Source organism: Manis javanica, chromosome 2 (genome assembly GCF_040802235.1).
Source record: "Manis javanica isolate MJ-LG chromosome 2, MJ_LKY, whole genome shotgun sequence".
Classification (NCBI taxonomy): Eukaryota; Metazoa; Chordata; class Mammalia; order Pholidota; family Manidae; genus Manis; species Manis javanica.
In genome coordinates, this window is record NC_133157.1 from 143,061,257 (window position 1) to 143,080,973 (window position 19,717).

General features: G+C 40.8%; 1 long non-coding RNA gene across 1 annotated transcript in view; it reads right to left on the minus strand.

Annotated features, from left to right (window-relative positions):
* LOC118968520 (uncharacterized) overlaps positions 1 to 19,717 on the minus strand; it is a 150,372-nt gene that overhangs the window by 71,799 nt on the left and 58,856 nt on the right. Inside the window, exon 2 of the long non-coding RNA XR_005056252.2 lies at positions 10,989 to 11,135. This is a non-coding gene — a long non-coding RNA (uncharacterized lncRNA). The remainder of the gene's footprint in view (positions 1 to 10,988; positions 11,136 to 19,717) is intronic.

The window sequence follows — 19,717 nt, forward strand, 5'->3', positions numbered from 1 at the left end:
ACACTTTCTGTTTTATTAATTATGTCTTTGGATTTTTTTAAACAAATTCAACTCAGTTCTTAGAGATTTTAGAACCAAATTCATCATACGAGAATCCTACCATTACCAGACCAGTTCATTAGTCGATCAATAATTTCCACCCAGAAAGACGTGAGTGTGGATTTCAGTGACCATCTGTATGTCTCGATCAGAGAATGGCGTGCATCCCAGCGTTCTCTTTCTCTCCTTTTGTGGGTAACTGTTTAACAGAAAAAAGCTTCTGCAGATGTGGGGTGGGGTAGGGGTGGGGTGGGCTTAACTGGACATGTGACAGGGATGTTGTCAGCTACCCTGTCTCTCCTGTGGGCATATGAGAACATTGAGACCCTTCCAGGCCACCAAGGTCAAAACTAGCCCACGATCACTAAAAGCAGACCCCCTCTGCCTACATACACCCAAACTGCTGTTTCAGCTGCGGTGGTGTAGCTGCAGGATGCTTCCGGTGACTCCAGTGGGTGAATGGGGCAGAAACCTGCTCCCTTCTGGCTTCGTCCTTATCCATCTAACACTGCCCCCTGACTCTCAAGTGTGGGCTCAGCGTGAGATTCATACAGCACACAAGGGCTTGGTGACCACCTTCCTGCCCCTTCCCACAATCCATAGGCCAGAAGGAGCCTGTCATGAAGGCTCCTCACCTGCCTGTGTCATTTGCCCTCCATCCTACAGTCTATCCTGGAACCATAGTGACTGATAAAGTAGAGTGAAGAAAAGTAGCTTGCAGATAAGAGAGAACCCAAAATATCATCCCCATGATAATTCCTTCATGATTCTTACCCCGCCCCCCCAAAAATGCCGTAAGTCATTGGTCATTATTAAAACAAAAAGGAAACATAACTATACATCTCAATATCATTGAATGTAAGCAATAAACATTCTGAGGGGACAGGAATGATTTGAGGGAAATTCCTATAGTAACAAGATGTGAGAACTAGAAGTTCCAGCACCCTAGGGAACATTTGGGATATTTCTATTCTGTAGATGAAAAAGTTGAAATTCCACAAGGTTAAATGACTTATCCTTGCTCCTAGGTCCAGTGAGGGAGTTCAGACCAGAAATCACAGTTCTTGGGCATGAAGAAAAACAAATGTAATCAGCCCCACTCTCTCCAGGGGGTAAACTATATATAAGAGGAAAACAAAACAAATAGAAAGGGTATCAGGTCAAGGCAAGGTACATACTAGGCATATCCCACTGCAGAAGAACAGATGCAAACTGGGGAGATGTGGAGAGTCCTGGGCTTTCCAGACAATTCAGCACATCAAAGAAAACATCAATGCCATGTTGCTGCACTCATCCAACGGGGCCTTAATAAATCTGCATTATTACCAGGCACTATGGTAGGTCAGTGCAGAGTAGGAGGGAAGAGGAAATAGCAATCTGGGGACTAGAAAGTACAAATTCCAAGAACAAAATGGAAGAGGCGGTCACAAAGTGAGCAAGAAGTTAGATAAAAGACACAGAAATGGATGAGAGAACCTGGATTCCAAGACAGATGTCTAGGCAAACCCCAGAACATTTAGAAGCCTACATGCTGAACCAACCATCTGCCCTAGGCAAGAAGCTTCCGACACATTTTGCGTGAGGGCAGGAAGCTTTCCCAAGAAGGCATGTGCAGGAATGTGCAGCTGGATTCATCCAGGCCTCTTCATGCACTTCACCTCCCAGTCTGCTACAACACCCATTTGCAACTTTGCTGCTCTTTCCCCTCAAAATGATCACATGTACTCAGTGAGGCAAAAGCATCTGGCTTGCTAAATGTTCACCTTTTCATTATCATTATTTGGACAAAATTCTCATCTTTATTTTCCCTTTTTTTGTGTGTGCTTCCTTATCCATGCAAAAGAAACTGGGAAAATAAGAACAATTCTCAACTAGAATGATTCCAGCAAAAAGAGCTTTCTAATTGCAGGAAAGCCTCCAAATGGTGATGCAACAGCCTTCACCAAACAAGATCTTGCTTTATAGAATGGGGGGAGAAAATGTGTTACATAAACCATCTGCAAAGTATTTCTGTTGGTAAGAGGGTAAGATACCTAATTGTTATTCAGTAGGTATTTTATAACAATGCATCCCATTATAAATGCTACACCTGGAGGATTTTTAAGCTCTGCATTGTTAAAATCTACATTGGCCTTGTTCCAAAAAAGATGTAAGATGGAAAAAAATGCCGTTACCATTTGTATGTGGCCATTCTGCTTTAATTCCATGCTTCCCAAGTGTCCCTCAAGAGTTTAGCATAGCGCCGGGTCTCTGGTTTGCTTTGCATTTATTTGCAATGCTGTCCTGTTTTATATTTTATAATCCTTAAGGAAGAAAATTGACATACCTTATAGAATTTTATGTAATAATTTAATCTGTTCCCCACTTTTGCTCTTTAATTCACCGGATAATGCTTTGCTATTTCCTTCACATGCCCAAAACTTGACAGAACTGACTAGTATATTTTTCTCAGGTTTCACATCAGTTCTGATAAGAGGATAGAGTGATTGGTACATACACTGTTCAAAGTCCTTAGAATTCAAGCCCTTGCCATTCTGGTCTCTGACTGTTTTTCTCGCCTCCCCCCACATACACTGCATGCTCTGGCTACATTATGCTCATGCCTTATACTTACTCCTTACTTTCTCTGCACCTTGGGATGTTCTTCCCTAAACCATGAACTCTCTCTCATCCTCCACCCCTCTCCAAAAGCACTTTCCTGGTATTCAATTTCCAACAGTCCTCTCCTGTAGCTGTGTGGGTGCCTTATTTACGCATCTACATACAGGAGTCAAACCCATCACTTTGCTGCCTACCCTGCTATCTCTCACCTTTAAATTCTGGCCAAGGCACCCTATTATCACATCCCATAGACCTCAAAAGGCAAATCTATCAGGCCATCTGGGTACCAAATACCTGTAAGCAATTAATTACATTGGGGCAGACTCAGGAATACCTTCCCTTTCGATCAGCTTTCTGCTTGATCTCCTCTTCTTGAATCCAAATTTACAGCCCTGCACCTCAGGCCCTGTGGATTTGACTCATCATCTTGCCACTGCAGAGTTAAATTCCACTGTTCTTTCCTGTTTCTCATGAAAACTCTCCTGAGACAATTCCTGAGACAACACCTGGATGGTCTCCAAACAGGCCAGCAGCCCACTGTCCCTCTATTCCTGCCCTTACGCACAAAATTCACTTCTGGATCCATGTTTAGATAATTTAGATGGTCAGGCTCACAAAAGTGAATATGCTGGATAAATAGTTGATTATTTCATCTAAATCACTATAAAAAATAAAATATTAAGTATGACTTTTACTGAAAACTAAAACTTTTTCAAAAAGTCCTAAAAGCAAATATATAATCTACTTAATGCACTTTTTCAAGTGTGACTTGTATAACACAAGATCTTTCCTTTCTATTTTGTTTCAGTGAGGCTGCATAAAAACATTTCCTGGTTGTGATTTTCATCTATACCTGAGCCACTTTGGCTTAGCAAATGACTAGGCTTGAAACAAGCTAGTGCCATCTTAGAAGGTAGCTGCGCTTTTTCCCAGAGGCCAGTGGGGTACTTCTAAAGTAATTAAAGCTAATCTCTTTTCAGCTAATATAGGCAAGAGATATTGAGATATAGGTAGGGAAGAGAAAGCTGTCTAGTCCCACTTTCTACCCAATGTCAGAATTCAGCCTGTAGTGACTGAAATGATTTATGTCACAAGGAAGTTTCTTGTTGGGAAAAGTCTACTTTTCCAACTTTTTACTGATGGTGGGTTAAACTGGAGCATTGAGCAAAGGACAGATGCCACTGGATGTTCTTAACTGACCAGTCTCCCTCTGTCCCAGGGTCACTGTCACTGCTGAGGTACGGAGCTGTGCGTGGGCGATCACAGGGAGAGAGCAGTGATTTGGCCAGCCACTCCCCCAGGCTAGCCCTTGGGAGCCGTGGGGGCAGAGCCCCCAGTAATTTTCACCCAACAGTCTCTTCCTGAAATAGTACAAAATGTCAATTTTTTCTTTCACAAAATGTCCTTCCAGTGTGAGAATAATAACTGTTATGGTAAGAACCAAATAAGATAACACATGTAAAGTGCCTGCCACAGAGTGGGCATTTGATACATGCTGACTTTGCACCAAATATTTCAAAAGAGGTAGAGTATCTGCCTTTGATTTTTTTCTTCACCTCTAACTGTTATCCAAGCCAAATAAGTGGTTCCCCTATGACAAGGCCGTGACTAATTGTTCCACATATTCCACCATAGACTATCATCCACCTCTTCGGGCATAACTTTCTATAAAGTGTCTCTGTATAGGGACTGAGCCCATTTGTGACCTGTAAAATGCATAGCCTTTGTCATATCACTTTTTGGAAAAAAGATAATCTCTTCCAAAATTTTCATTTGATTTCCTAGATTTTCAGGAAGCAATGTCTTTATTTAAATTATAGTAGTGAGCAAATGTTTTTGTGATTTACCCCTTGTGAAATAGTCCAGTGAGAATGGCTTGACTAAAGTCATATCTTCAAAGATTATCATATGGAGTTCTGACTTGGGCTTTTAGAAAACTGATATAATCACCAAGTTTTGTCTAAATGACCCAAGTGTTTAAAAGTTGCCGAACAAATAAGAATGAAGAGCATGTGAGACAGGATATGAAGTGCATAAAAGGAAGCATTGAAATGATTGTATTTATTGTTAAATGATCTCTAATTAGTAATACATGGCAAAAGATGCAGTTACATTTCCTGAACTCAACAGTTAAAATGTTTTTCTCAAGGATTACATAAGGGTAAATTATTTTCTTAGAAGTTCTGTGGGTAAACTCTTTTAACAGAAGATTTATTTTTAATTTTCATTTCTTGTAACAATTACATTCTAGTTTGTACATTTTGCAATGCACAAAGATACTACCATAGAATCCCAAGACTGCTCACGGTCTTACACGTCACTACCTTCACACCCACCAGCCTGACCTTTGCCCGTCCTCTGCGGCATCTGGATGCTCAGTCCCTCAGCCTCCCACAATGGGGCGTTTGTTTCCTTCTAAGGCAGCCCAGTCCACATTTATGGCTTTGTGCCTGGCAGAACTCTTGTAAATATTTTACCCTGCAACAAAGCACTAAAAACTTCAAGAGTTATACCTGGAAGAATTATAAGACTGATATTACCAATTTGTATAATAAACACATAAATTTGTTCTGAACCTACACAGTTTTTTTAAAAACAATAAAATGCAATCCAAATCTAAGCTCATTCACTGAAGCAAGCATCGTTCTTAAGGATGAAAAACTGAGGCTTAAGCAATGCTAGCTGATACACAAAATCCTTCAACAGATGAGTAACAGAGCTACAACCAGAATTCAAATCTCTTATTTCCAAGTAACTCTATTCAGTAATATCTCATTATCAACCAATAAGCAAACAACTCTTTCCTCAGACAATATACACATCAAATGATGACACTTGGTACAACCAGTGTATTCATCCCCCAATTGATTTGACTGGAAATTTTGACTATAAACCAAGTCTAGACTTCAGCATATCATCTCTGAGAAAAATTAAATTAAAAAATGTAACAATTATTGTAATACAAAATGGCAATATACTCAGCTTAGTTCAAAATTTAGTATGTTACCACCAAAGAAAATAACAGTAATGCCACACAAATGATACCTGCTTTGGAAGGAAGTCAGGAAAGAGGTTCTCCAAGGTCTTGCCAATTCTTAGAGTTTCTGGTTCCATTAGTATGTTTTTATCTGAGTGGCTACCATGAAGATATAGGCTGTGCTTAGTCCTCCAAGATTCCAGTTTATGGAACTAGGTACTATTGCTTTAAACATTACATAGGTATTTATATGTCCACCAGCATCATTATGAATTAGCCTCTTTGAGCCTTGAACAGCCTTCAAATACAGCTATGAACAAAAGTTTAACAATTTCTGAGTTTTAGTTCTGAGTTGTACTTAGTTTTGCCCAAAATGGTTCCAGAAATTTTCTTCCTAGGTACTTAACATTTACCACTAATTATCAAATTATTTTAAATTGGCAGCCTTTTAAAAGACCATATACTATTCTGTACCTCATACATTAGCAGGTGCTAACATTACTCAGTCTGTCAGTCATGGGGAAGCTAATTAAAATAGTCTTAATTATTTCCCTACAACAATAAAGACGGACCCTTAAAAAATACCAGTTGGGGGTTAATGCTTGACACTTGACACATGAATTAAAGTGAGCAGTGATTTTTTTTAATCTGTTATATTAAGTCACATAATTGGACACAAAAGATTCAGGTACAATTTGTTTTTGTGATTGAGTTCTAGGTGGTATAATTTTTAATTATGCACAGAGAGTTCAATGTTGAATTTTTAAGCTGCAATTTTTCTTTTCTACCTGCAACTCCTTTATTCAGATCAACCTCTCCTGTGACAGGGATTGTTTGAATTCGTAACTTAACAGTAAATTCGTAGTTCACTTACTTTTCCTTGTCCAATGATAGATGGACAGCCAAAAGTATATGTCTCAGAAAATACAGCAAAACATTGACATAAAAGTAACAATAGTTTTCTCTGATGAGAAGGTCTTGAAAATGGTCTATGACTGCCTTTCTCTTATTCCTCAGGCAAGGAACAGCGGCCTCTGGTACTTGACACTGTTGGGGAGGAAAAGTTTCCTCTACCCTTCTGGGGTCTTCTATCTGGTCAAGAATCAAATTGACATGAGTCAGATTAACAGGAAGCAAAAACAAAGTTGAATTACAAGCTCACAGAAACCCAATAATGAAATTGAGATTGAAAGAAAATGACCAAGTCAGGCAGTTTTTATAATTTTAAGACAAAGAAACAGCAAATCTGTGTGGAATTGACAGGACAAAGAAAATTTACATTCTGAAACTTCAGTTAGTAAGAAAATCTAAACAGCATTTGGACTGGGGTAGCAAATTAGTAAAAAGAAAAAGGTTGTTTGCATAGCCTCTGGGGTCTAAATTCCCTCTCTGGCAATAAGGAAGTCTACCTGTTGAATCAGGGAGGGGACCTTTCACATGGGAGATTTTATTTCCTGCTTCAGGGGATGGGGGCAGGGCAGGGGGGCTTGCTGGTTATGGTGTCCTTCTTGCACTGATTGTTTCTTAAATAACTTTTAAATCAGAATAATCAATATGCCAAAGTGGCATGCTGTTCTTGGTTCCTATAGTTCCCTCCTCTGAAACTTTCCTGGAAGTTTCACACATTAAAAGCTGAGCTGGGGTAGGTTTTTCCATCTCACTGAATCAGGCTCTTAGCCCTGGCAACACGTCAGTTCAATTAAACTCACTTCAAGAGGTGGTGATGTAGTTATGTTCCCAAAGTTAGGCCTATGGTTAAGTAATCAGATATTAAATAAGAGCTATTACTATGGAAATAAAAGAAAAGCAATAGTTAATGATTGACACAAATTATAAACCAATTTCTGAGTTCCGACAGTAACCAGTCAGGGAGATTTCTGGATGTTTGGTTCAAAGCATCCTAGACAGAGTGAGAGCAGGCAGTGGCAACCTGACAGATACTCCTGGTTTGAAGTCCAAGTGTCTTTGGTGATCTCTCTGAGAGGCCCACACAGCAACAGATACAAAGATTGTCTATATGTGAGCTATTGTGAAGTTGACATCGTCATTAATATTCAGTTTACAGGGCATCAGGAAAAAGGGCAGTTTTAGTTCTCAATGACTCTAAGTCCAAAGGATAGGAAGAAATTGGAAATGTTAGTTTGGAGAGCTGTAGCCAGACACTGGAGGAAAGTAGAAGAATTCAGCATCTAGCCTAGTGCGCAGGTAGGAAACAAAACCTCAAGAACAATTAACAGAACTAAAATCAAATAACCACAAAGGTGTGTAACTAAATCATAATTTTTTTCCTGTAAAATCACCTTCATTTTTAGCAAAGATAGCCAATTAAGACTAATTTGTTTGTAAAATTTGGCCTGATTATTTACCTAAGAGCAACAAGAATTGGGATTGATCAGGTAGGCTCTTTTAAATCTGTTGTGTTGGAACTTTTCATAATGAATTTCATACTGGACTTTTAAAAACCTCTCAAGGCCAGAAGCCAAGCCAAATACTTGCCATTAGATTGCCTACAACACCTATGGATTTGGGTGAATTCCTCCCTTTTTGAAGAAGCCATTCCAAAAATTTAGCTATAAGGCTCTTCCTTATTTACATCTATCCAATTTACTTGTTCTTAACAAATTAATCTTAGTAATACAAATTAATTTCAGTACTACCATCCAGATGTAGAAAATGCCATATATTCACAATAGACATATATACACTTACAAACAGACACAGAGACCTTATAGTTATTAGTATCTGTGAAGAAGATATTTAGGATTTGTCTTTATCTGTGGAATTAATCTTAAGGAGGCGGCATCAGCATCTGGGCATGAAAGCCCTTTCAGTAGTTTATTTTTTTTTAATCTCTTCCCGCTTTTTAATTCTTCAGTGTCAGGTGATGGTGGGCCATGGTTACATTTCAGACATAATAAGATTTAAGAGTTTCAGGGTAATTCCTATTTAAAAATCATTTTTTCTTGTGTACAGGACAATTTCACTCCAATATCCTAATCGTTGTATAATATATACAAACATGCTGAGAGGAAAGGGTGAGGTTTGGGGACTGGTAAAGGTAGGTGGTGGTTTTGACTTGTTCCTAGCATTGCATTTCTGGTTTTGTAGAGATTTTCAAGACAAAGACAGTTGTTTTTATGTCCCCATAGAACTGAAGTACAGCAAGAATATCAAGAGACTGTTCAGCTTTTTTTACTAAACTTGCTTTTTTATATCAGGAAGATTTTTAACTAAAATGGGAATCAAAGATTTATGCCTTTTTAAAGTGTGTATAAAGCATTCTAATAAAAACCTTTTTCCCAAGTACACAAATCGACCTTGGCTCCTACTAGCTCCTGAGTATCAGCCTTCCACTGATCATTTGTAGGACAGTGTAGGAGATATTTTGGTTATCTTTTTCTTGATGAAGGAAGGGAAGGGGTTTGTAAATGGCCACTACTCTTTTTAATTACTCTCTAAGTTTAGTAGGGTCTTCTGAAAGTGCAAGTAAAAGGGCTTTATAATTTAAAAGATCTGCTTCTGTCCAGGGGTCATTAATTCTTTGCAGCAGAAAGTCTAAGATAACATCTGCAAAGGACATTGCATAGGAATTAGGAATGCCTGAAACTGTCAGAGCTTAATTAGAAGGCCCTGGAAAACAGGAGGACTTGTAAGGAAAGGGAGCTTTACTACCAGTCTTGGGTGCTTCTGCTAAATTTTCTTCCTGACAGTCAATATTTGTAAAAATAACCTATATTCCCTGGGCCTGGAGATCATCAGGCTAAAGTGCTCTCTCAATATCTTCTAGGGAAAGGGAAGTTAAAATAGTCAGATGGACCCAGATTCTGAGAAAGGGAATTTATGTTGGATGTGGACATTAACATATGTCTTTAATTTATTTTCTTTCATCTTGTCAGGGGAATCCCTAAGGCTAGCCATTACACTAATAAAACAATTGAGAGCTCTCTATAAAGAATTTTTTTCTTTCAAATATAGCCAATTTGAAGGGTCCATCATTTGACTATTGATGAGTAGGATCTTAATCTCAATAGTGACGCAAACCAATAAGCCTTCTTATGGAAATACCCAGAGGCAACTTTCCGGGCTTAGACCATGAACACAGAGGCACCACTGGAGAGGATATAGATCATGCAGACTCCATGATGCATAAGTTTACTCCCAAAACTAGTCTGAGAATGTAAAGGCCTTTGCTGCACAGGCAGTAAGGATGGTGTGCTGAAAAGTTTCCAATATCTCACGAAAATGTGGGACAACTCTAGCCATAGATGCATTAATTGGTGACACCAGGCAGATGCTACTGGAATGGGACTTTTCAGCAAGAACAGCAATGAAGGTTGAGGCTTTTATGGGCTGGGACCTCTTATGACAAACTCCCCTGAAAGCTGGCACAGTTGGACAAAAACTATGAGGGACCTGTTTTTTAAACAACTGCTCAAAAACACAGGAATCAGATCACCTCACCCTGTTTTGAACAGAATAGGGTGACTTAGCAAGCCACAAGTTCACCCAATTTTTTTCTTAGATGCCCTAAGTTCAGATCCTCAGCCTATTTGGCTGTCTGCCAGACACACACAGGCACATGCATCCTCTAGTTGGTGGACAGCAGAGAATACTTTCACTGGTTGTAAAGCCAAGCTCTCAAGACACTCAACAATATGGAAGAAAAAACCTCACCTTTTATTCTCAGGCACATTAACAGCTTTAGCTAAGCCTTAGGTCTCTTGGAGCCAAACCAGTCTCTAGGAGAGACGTGCCATGGGGCTGGGAATTGTGCGGTATCTGACAGTGCACCTCCTGGCATAGAAACCTTCTTAAGATTGATGGTTGACCTAGTGTCAATATAAGCTGCTCAGTGACTGACTTACCCCACCTCAGGAGTCTCTGGGTTAAGTGGCAAGCACTGTAATGCTTGTAAGTAGTCAATCACTGCCCACCAATTTTGTGTCTTTGTCTTTCAAGACATCCCTTAACAACAGCCTTTACCTCATACACACGTTAACCCAAGAAAAGTGTCTGAAGAGACACCAGTCTGAGGAGAACTGCTACCTCTTCATTCCGTGTGGCAAGCCCAAACGGCAGGCTTACAGGGCCCATGGGGGTGTTTTGTCCCATGGTGATTACTTTTTATGACAAATAACACAAAAGGCAAAGACAAAGTGAAAACAAGGACAATATGTGGGAGGAAATGGACGGGTAAAACCAAGAGTCCACTACCAAGCTTACCAAGAATCTCAAAACCCAGAGGACTAGTCCACAGGTACTTTTCCCTGCATGTCTAGATTAACAGACAGAGAAAAATAACTCACCTCCCTCACTACACTGGGTTGCTCAGATAGAGATTCCAGGAGGCTGATACGATAAGAAATCTTACCTTCTGCTGGCAGTATGTCAGATGTCCCAGCATTGCAAAGACACAGAATTTTCAGAGCAAATATCCAGCAAAAGCTTATCCTGCAGATTATGCCAGCCATTGGAGAGGGAACATTTTCCTCTGCATTTCAAGGGTCTTCCAGCTGGTCTAGAATTAAGTTGACATGAGTCAGGTTATCAGGAGGAAAAAAATGAAAGTTTAATTGTGTGCACACAGAGGCTCAATAATGAAATTGAGGGCAAAAGAAAATGACCAAGGCGGGCAGTTTTTACACTTTTTAGACAAAGAGACTAAATTTGTGGGGAATTGACAGAGTAAAGAAAACTCCAGTTAGTAAGGGATAATAAACAGCATTTGGGCTGGGGTAGCAAATTAGCAAAAGCAACAAGGTTTTTTATACAGCCTCCTTGGCTCTGAATTCTTTCTGATGATAAGGATGTCTCTTTACCTGATGGTACAGGGAGGGCACCTTTCACATGGGAGATTTATTTTCCACTTTCAGGAGCAGAGTAGGGATTAGAGTGTTCCTTTTGCGCTGGCTGTATCTTTTAATTCCAAATAATCAACATGCCAAAGTGGCACATTTGGGTGGCCTGACCTTAGCCCCTAGGCAGAATTATCTGTGCATATGTGATAGTCACCAACTTTGTACGTTCCCATAAGGGAAATCCACACTTCATTGCCTCCTGGACTTTACTAGAGTAGGAAGCCTTTGGCCATGCTGTGGGTAGCTGACTTGGCAACCATCATCTCTCTGGACCCCAGTGTTTGGTTTCCTAGCTTGATTTGTCTGGAAATGTGTCAGGTCCTAAAAAAATAGCTTGTTTACAGAGCCCAACAGCATCCCAGTTTGGGTGACAAACCAATTCACAATGGGAAATAATACTTTCTAGTAGAAATTTTGCTGGAATATCAATGTTAAGATCTGAAAATATCTTAAGGAAAAGGGCTAAAAATAACAATAACAATAATAACAGCAGCAACAAGAGCTAATAGCTAACAGAAGGGAAAGAAAATAACATTTTTGGACACACCCAGTAGTCTGGGGCCCTATTCTCACAGTGAACCTAAGAAGGCATTGAACCCCAGTTTTGTCCACATCTCCCCTTTTCAGACCTTGAGTTGCCTCCCCCATTCTTCTGATTATAATAATTATGTTGTTTCAAGAAGACCAGCCAAAACTGCCCTTAGAAAAGAAAAAATACATAATTTATAAAATTCTTAATATAAAAATATACTTCACTTTTATTCAAATTAGTGAAAACTAGAACAAGTTTTAGTGGAAAAATGATAGAATCAGATCCCCTGCTCAGAATCACAGCCCCACTCTGACTCAACCTTGGCAGGCATGAAATGTTAGGCTCTCCTCTAAAGTGGGGATCGTAGCAAAAATATTCAAGAATGTTGAACGATTTTTGAAAAAAGCTATATAAAATACTTAGAACCTAATACTTGAATGGTGCTCAAGTAATGATAGTTATTATTTACAAGATTTCAGATAAAATACACTTTAATCTACCCAGTAGAACATCATGTGGCCATGACAATAAGGCTCATCAAAGTTATAATAAGATGGAAAATGTAAAGTTACATTGATGGATGAAAAATCATAAAATTAAATTGTCAGCCACGTAAAGTAAAATAATGCATAGAACCAAGATCAGAAAATTATGCCCAGTCATTAAATTTGCTTATTTTGGAAGGTGGGATTTAAGTAACGTCTCTTTTCCTAGTCATAGGTTTTTGAAATGTCAGCTTTTCTATGTTGATTATGGATATATATTTTCTAACAGGAGAAAACTTAGTCATATGGGATTTTAAAAGGCTCCTCACTATCAGCGTCATAAAAGCTCACATTCACTGACTGCTCTTAAAGGAGCCAGCCACTTTTCTAAGCACTTTCCATGGATTACTTTTGATGTAGGGCAGGGAATTCGGACAAGCATCATGGTTAATTTTTCCTGCCTATGATGAAAAATGCCAGATGTAAAAAGTACAGAAAGAACAAGAGGGACTCCATCTTAAGGCTAAGATTCCATTTTAAAAACCAAGGAGTTAGGAGTAAGATTCCTAACATATTTTATGGCAATCAGACAATAATTCACTCTGTCTTAAAGCAGGGCAAGAAGTCCTAACTGATATATTTCCGGTGCTTGAGGGAAATCACTATCTTGGAGAAGAACAGGATCAATAAATTCCTTAAGTTACAGAATTATCTTACAGAATCATCTAGAAGACTGATTGTAGATGGTGACATAATGTCTCTCACTGGAGAGAGACATCATGAGACCACATGTCAAGCCTACACCCACCCCACCCCCACCACCCCGCCACTCTTTGCCCCATTCCTGAGAGCCTTAAAAGACAGAATCCTAAGCCCTTAGGTGTGCCTCCTCTCTGAGGTTGCCCAGACTCCCTTTCCTTCAAGTGTGTACTTTTTAAATAAAGCCTTCTCACTGCTCAACTTATTGCATTTTGTCACTGTGCTCTTCCAGGGGTGTCTTTTTCACTTTGCTCTTTCATTCTATTTTCCAGACTTAAGCACAAGTCTTCACTTTGTCTCTGTTCTACTCCAGAAAAGTAGGGAGGAGCTACTGAGAGCCCTGATTTGGGCTTGTGAGTTCCCATTGTCTGGGTGACCTGGACAGGACTGTAGCTATACAATCATGCTCTTTGGTAGCCTGCTTATAAATCTCCTTTTCTTTGCCTTTAGAAAGTTCTCAGAACATAATCTCACTCTATCCAGTGCTCTGCAGCTCCCTCAAATCCTGGGATGTTAGGGACTTAATTCTCATGCCATGCAGCTTCAAGCAGACACTGGACACCAGGTAACCCTGACTTTAGGAGTTGGCAAGGGCTTTGCCCTATGCCATGCATGAGTTCAATGAATTTCCTTTTCTTTCCTCTGCTCTTCCTTGCTTTCTGCTGCCTACAAAGCAGCTGCTATTCCCTGCTACTCTCGCTTTAATGAATTCCTTCCTTACTTACACTCATCCAACCTGTTTAATAATTCTTTCTCATCCAGAGTCAAGAACCCTCCCCTGTCCAGACTGAGGCTTCTCCTAGTGCTTCACCTAGTGCACAGGGAGAGACCTCCCTGGACGCAGCTTCCCGGCAACACCTATTTGAATCCTTATAATGATATTATGAAGTATAGGGACCCAGAGCAGGCCTCTCCAAGACATGCCACAGTGACATATTGATTATTTCAAATGAAAGTCACCTAAGAAAGAGCCAGGAGAGAACACTCTGAAAGCAGGAAATACATTTCCATGAGAAAGATACCCTCCCTGCAGCAGGAGGTGGACAGACATCCTTATCATCAGAGACATGAAATTCAGGGTCAAAGAAACCTGTATAAAGTAACCTTATCATTTTTATTAACTTGCTACCCCAACCCAAATTCTGTTCAGAATTCCTTATAAATGAAGTTCCAGAGAATAAGTTTTCTTTGTCCTCTCCATTCCTCACAGACTAGGTTTTTTGGTTTGTTTGTTTTTTTTGGCTGGGGGTGTTGGTCTAAAAAGTATAAAAGCTGCCTGCCTTGGTCACATCTTAGGTCCTACATTAATAAGACCTCTCCATATGTATGAACTACATTTGATTTTTCTCCTGCAAATCTCCTGTAAATTGACTCATGTCAATTTAATTCTTAGACTAGCCAGAAAAACCTTGAAGGGCAGAAGAAAAATTTTCCTTCCCAACAGAAATATTATTATTCTCCTTTTAGAAAAATTATCATTCTCCTCAGATAAGACAATTGAAACACAGAACGGTTAAGAAGACCTGCACAGCTTTTAAAAATTTTTTTATAAAGCTATTTTTGATATACACTCTTATGAAGGTTTCACATGAAAAAACAATGTGGTTACTACATTCACACATATTCTCAAGTCCCCACCCATACCGCAATGCCGTCATTGTCCATCAGTGTAGTAAGATGCCACAGATTCACTATTTGCCTTCTCTGTGCTACTCTGTTTTCCCCATGATCCCCTACACCCTGTGTACTCAACATAATACCCCTCAATCCCCTTCTCCCTCCCCACCTGCCCTCCCACACCCCTCCCCTTTGGTAACCACTAGTTCATTCTTGGAGTCTCAGAGTCTGTGCTATTTTGTTCCTTCAGCTTTGCTTCATTGATATACTCCACAAATGAGGGAAATCATTTGGCATTTGTCTTTCTCCACCTGGCTTATTCCACCGGGCATAATGTTCTCCTGCTCCATCCATGTTGTTGTAAATGGTAGGATTTGTTTCTTTATTATGGCTGAATAGTATTCAGTTGAACATGTAGCTGTCCAGTTTTGCCAACATCAGCTGTTGAAGAGGCTGTCATTTCCCCATTGTATGTCCATGGCTCCTTTATCATATATTAATTGACCATATATGCCTGGGTTTATATCAGGGCTCTCTAGTCTGTTCCATTGGTATATGTACCACATCTTATTTATCCATTCATCTACTGACGGACACTTAGGTTGCTTCTATATCTTGGCTATTGTACAAAGTGCTGCAATAAACATAGGGGTGAATATGTCTTTTTGAATCCGAGAAGTTGCATTCTTTGGGTAAATTCTAAGATGTGGGATTCCCAGGTCAAATGGTATTTCTATTTTTAGTTTTTTGAGGAACTTCAACATTGCTTTCCACAATGTTGAACTAGCTTACATTCCCACCAGCAGTGTAGGAGGGTTCTCCTTTCTCCACATCCTTGCCAGCATTTGTTGTTCTTAGTCTTTTCGATGCTGGCCACCCTTACTGGTGTGAGGTGATATCTCCTTGTGGTTTTAATTTGCATTTCCCTGATGATAAGTGATGTGGAGCATCTTTTCATGTGCCTGCTGGCCATCTGAATTTCTTCTTTGGACAACTGTCTCTTCATATCCTCTGCCCATTTGTTAATCAGGTTATTCTCTTTTTGGGTGTTGAGGCATGTAAGTTCTTTATATATTTTGGATGTTAACTCCTTGTCAGATATGTCATTTACAAATATATTCTCCCAAACGGTAGGATGCCTTTTTGTTCTGTTGATGGTGTTCTTTGCCTTACAGAAACTTTTTAGTTTGATGTAGTCCCATGAGTTCATTTTTGCTTTTGTTTCCCTTGCTCAAGGAGATGCGTTCAGGAAGAAGTTGCTCATGCTTATATTCAGGAGATTTTTACCTATGTTTTCTTCTAAGAGTTTTATGGTTTCATGACTTACATTCAGGTCTTTGATCCATTTCAAATTTACTTTTGTTTATGGGGTTAAACAATAATCCAGTTTCATTCTCTTGCATGTAGCTGTCCTGTTTTGCCAACACCAGCTGTTGAAGAGGCTGTCATTTCCCCATTGCATGCCCATGGCTCCTTTATCATATATTAATTGACCATATATGTCTGAGTTTATATCAGGGCTCCCTAGTCTGTTTCCTTGGTCTGTGGGTCTGTTCTTGTGCCAGTACCAAATTGTCTTGATTACTATGGCCTTGTAGTAGAGCTTAAAGTTGGGGAGCATATCCCCTCACCTTTATTCTTCCTTCTCAGGATTGCTTTGGCTATCTGGGGTCTTTTGTGGTTCCATAGGAATTCCACACAGCTTTTAAATAGAAAAATTACCCAAGGCCTTGTGGCCCTGGAGCAATGAAGCCTGGACTGAAGCCTGGGAGTCTGACTCGGTGGTGACCTGCCCTGCCCAGCCTGACCCCACACTGCCCATGCCAGCAGCTACCACCTTGCACACCCAGAGCCCCCGACTCCCCTCCAAAGAGCATGAGCTTTGACCTGCCATTTGTGGTCCAGGCAGTATTTTTGGCTGACAGAACCACAGACTGAGAGCCAAGGACCTGTAAACTTTACCCAGCTCCTTTCCTAATGAGCTGAATACCTATCACCACCTGTCTGTGTGGACCTCAGCAACACTAACCCTCTTGTAACATTTTAGAATTCCATCCTCTGCCAGATAATGGAAACCTGCACAACCCAGACATTATTGAACCCTGAGACAGTCTACCTAAATCATTCTAAAATGATTGCCCTGTGTCATTTCCAAACAGGAGCAAAGTACTGATAGCTAAAAACAATTTCCTCTTACTTCCTCTATAACAATATTGACACTAATAACCATATGGGGCTACTGTGAACTGGAGGCTGTTTATCTGCATCCCCAGCTTATGTCTGTCTATCCAGGAGAAACACTATGTAACTTAATTCAGGACTGTGGTGTAATAGGGAAGATACCTGGCCTTTTTCCCCTGGATCCTGACCCATAGCTTCAAAGCAACTTGGAATCTCCTGAGTGATGCAAGTGTCTTTGTTGTGGTAATGAGGGGCGTCCTGGTAGCCCAAGATAGCTTCAGGTTGGGGGCTGGTCTCCAAAAGACCATGCACATGGTAGAGAGTTGGAGCCCCCTGACCTTCAGGAAGGGGAGCTGGACACTGAGTTCAGTGCCTAATGATTTAATCAATCTTGCCTGTGTAATCAAACTCCAATAAAATTCTGAACACCTAGGCTCAGGGGAGCTTCCTGGCTGGTGACCACATGGAGATAGCCTGATTCTGCGAGGAGAGGGCATGGAAGCTCTGCCTTCCCTCCTTCACCCTGTCTTTATAATAAACCTGTGCTTTGCTGAGTTCTCTGAGATATTCTAGTGAATTTTCAAAGCTGTGGAGGTCATCAGTCAGAAGTTCTGGTGGCCCTGCAAATGTTAGATCTTGTGGCTGGCATGTGACATGAGGGCTGTGAAGGAGAGCAATGTTGGCCACCCCAAAATGCATCTCTTTAGCATGTGGATTCGTTTAGGCTGATTTTTTTTTTAAGAAACAGAACATTCAAAATATTTTCTTTTTGCCTCCCCACTAATTGCCTAAAAGAATTTAGATAGAGGACCTGTTCTAGGAAGCAAGCTGTCTCCATCAATAGCTCCAGTATCATATTAACTACAAGTGGGAGGCAGGGAGGAATTTAGCAAAGTCTTTTTGTTAAGATTCCTTCCATGTCCCATTGATTCTCTGGGGTTCAGCAAAGGTTTGTTTACCAAATGTTTACTCATTCATCTTCCTGTTGTGAACTGTCTCCCTTCCCTTCGAAGTTCCAGACCTCTGCCCCCTTCTCCTTAGCTCCTGACAGCATTTAAGCCTCAATTGCTTGGATGCCTCCATATGTATATAATTAAATTTGATTGTCTCATATCACTTTCCCTAATTTAATGCTTAGACTAGCTAGAGACCTGATGGGTAGAGGAAGATTTCTTCTCCCCAGCATCTGTCTGCGGAGGATGGGCAGGACCAGGCTAATTCTGGGTATAGGATCAGGGCGGGATTACAGCACACCTGGCTGGAGTGGAAAAAAAGCTGCAGTGACCTGACTCTACAAATCCCTGCTTGGATTCAGATTCTAGGCCAGGGTGTCAATGAGGGATACAGACTAAAGATCAGTGAGAAAGGCAATCCAAACAGTGCCACGAGGGTCCACATTCAACCAGACGTGCATCCTGAATACTTCACACTGCAATAGAAAGCCCCACAAGTGACTTTTGGAATACTGACCTGTGCTACAGAGCCAAAAACTACCGTTAGGATATAGAATGTCCAGACCAGTGTGCAGGACAACAGAGAACAGACTGACTGGCACAGAAAGGTCGAGAAGGTGCCGCCTTTCTTGCAAAAGACAAAGGGCACAGTTGCAGGTCTTTATTGTAAGGGGGAGCCAGCCTTATGGGAGGTAGTGAGAGTCACTCACAGGTCCCCACCTACCCCAGCCTTCACAACTCTTGGAAGTACTTTTATAAAAGTACAAAATAAACAACAATCTGAATCCCAAATAACAGGGGCTCAGGTAAGTAAATTATAAGACATCCATGCACAGAAGCCTATATAGCCATTGCAGGTCATGTTTTAAAGGTGCAATCATGAGGAAAGCTACTCATTACCAGGGAAGTGTAGAACACGAGTGACTGCCCATGGTTGAGCCTGTTGCGCCTGGAGGAGGGGCTGCCCCCACTCAGTCCCTGATTTCATGCTTCCCTCCTTTCAACACCTTCCATTGGGCAGCCCTCAGCCACCTCCCTAGGCCCTCAAGTGCTAGTCTTTAGCTCCCCTTTTCTCTCCTAGAATGACATAAGGAATCAGGGAAGGAAGGGGAGGAGGGAGAAAATGGTGTCCTTAAGTCTGGCTTGCTAAGGGCTCACCCAGTCAACCCAATCCCTCAGTGCACTGATGGCCAAGATGCTCTAGGGAGTCCGTATGTTCACCCTGCCAGGCAGGATGCCCTGTTCTAAGGGAGGCATGGTATCAAATAAAGTACTCATGTATTCCCTGAACAGAAAGTGGGCATCTACAGAGTACCAGGCACACAAGGAAGGCACAGAACAAAGAGAAAGAGAGAGATGACCCAACCTTCCAGGTGAGCAAAATACAGGTGCCATCGTCTCCCTGCACCAGGAGCTTGCAACAAGGAGGCAAATGACTCTCTGGAAAAAGAAGGAGAAGCTTCACAGAGGTGGCTGTAGTATACTGGGGTCCTAAAGGCTGAACAGGAATTTGCCACACAGAAAAGGGTGACAAGAAATTCCAAGAGGGAAAAATGAACATAAACAGAAGGGTTCAGCCTGCTTTGGGAACAGTGAAAAGTACAATGTCCCTGGAGCATAAGTTGCTGGTGGGTGGGTGCCTACCCTCAGTACAAGACTTCCCTCATTATTTATGAATCACCGGCTTATCTGTCTGTTAACCCTTCCAGACTGCA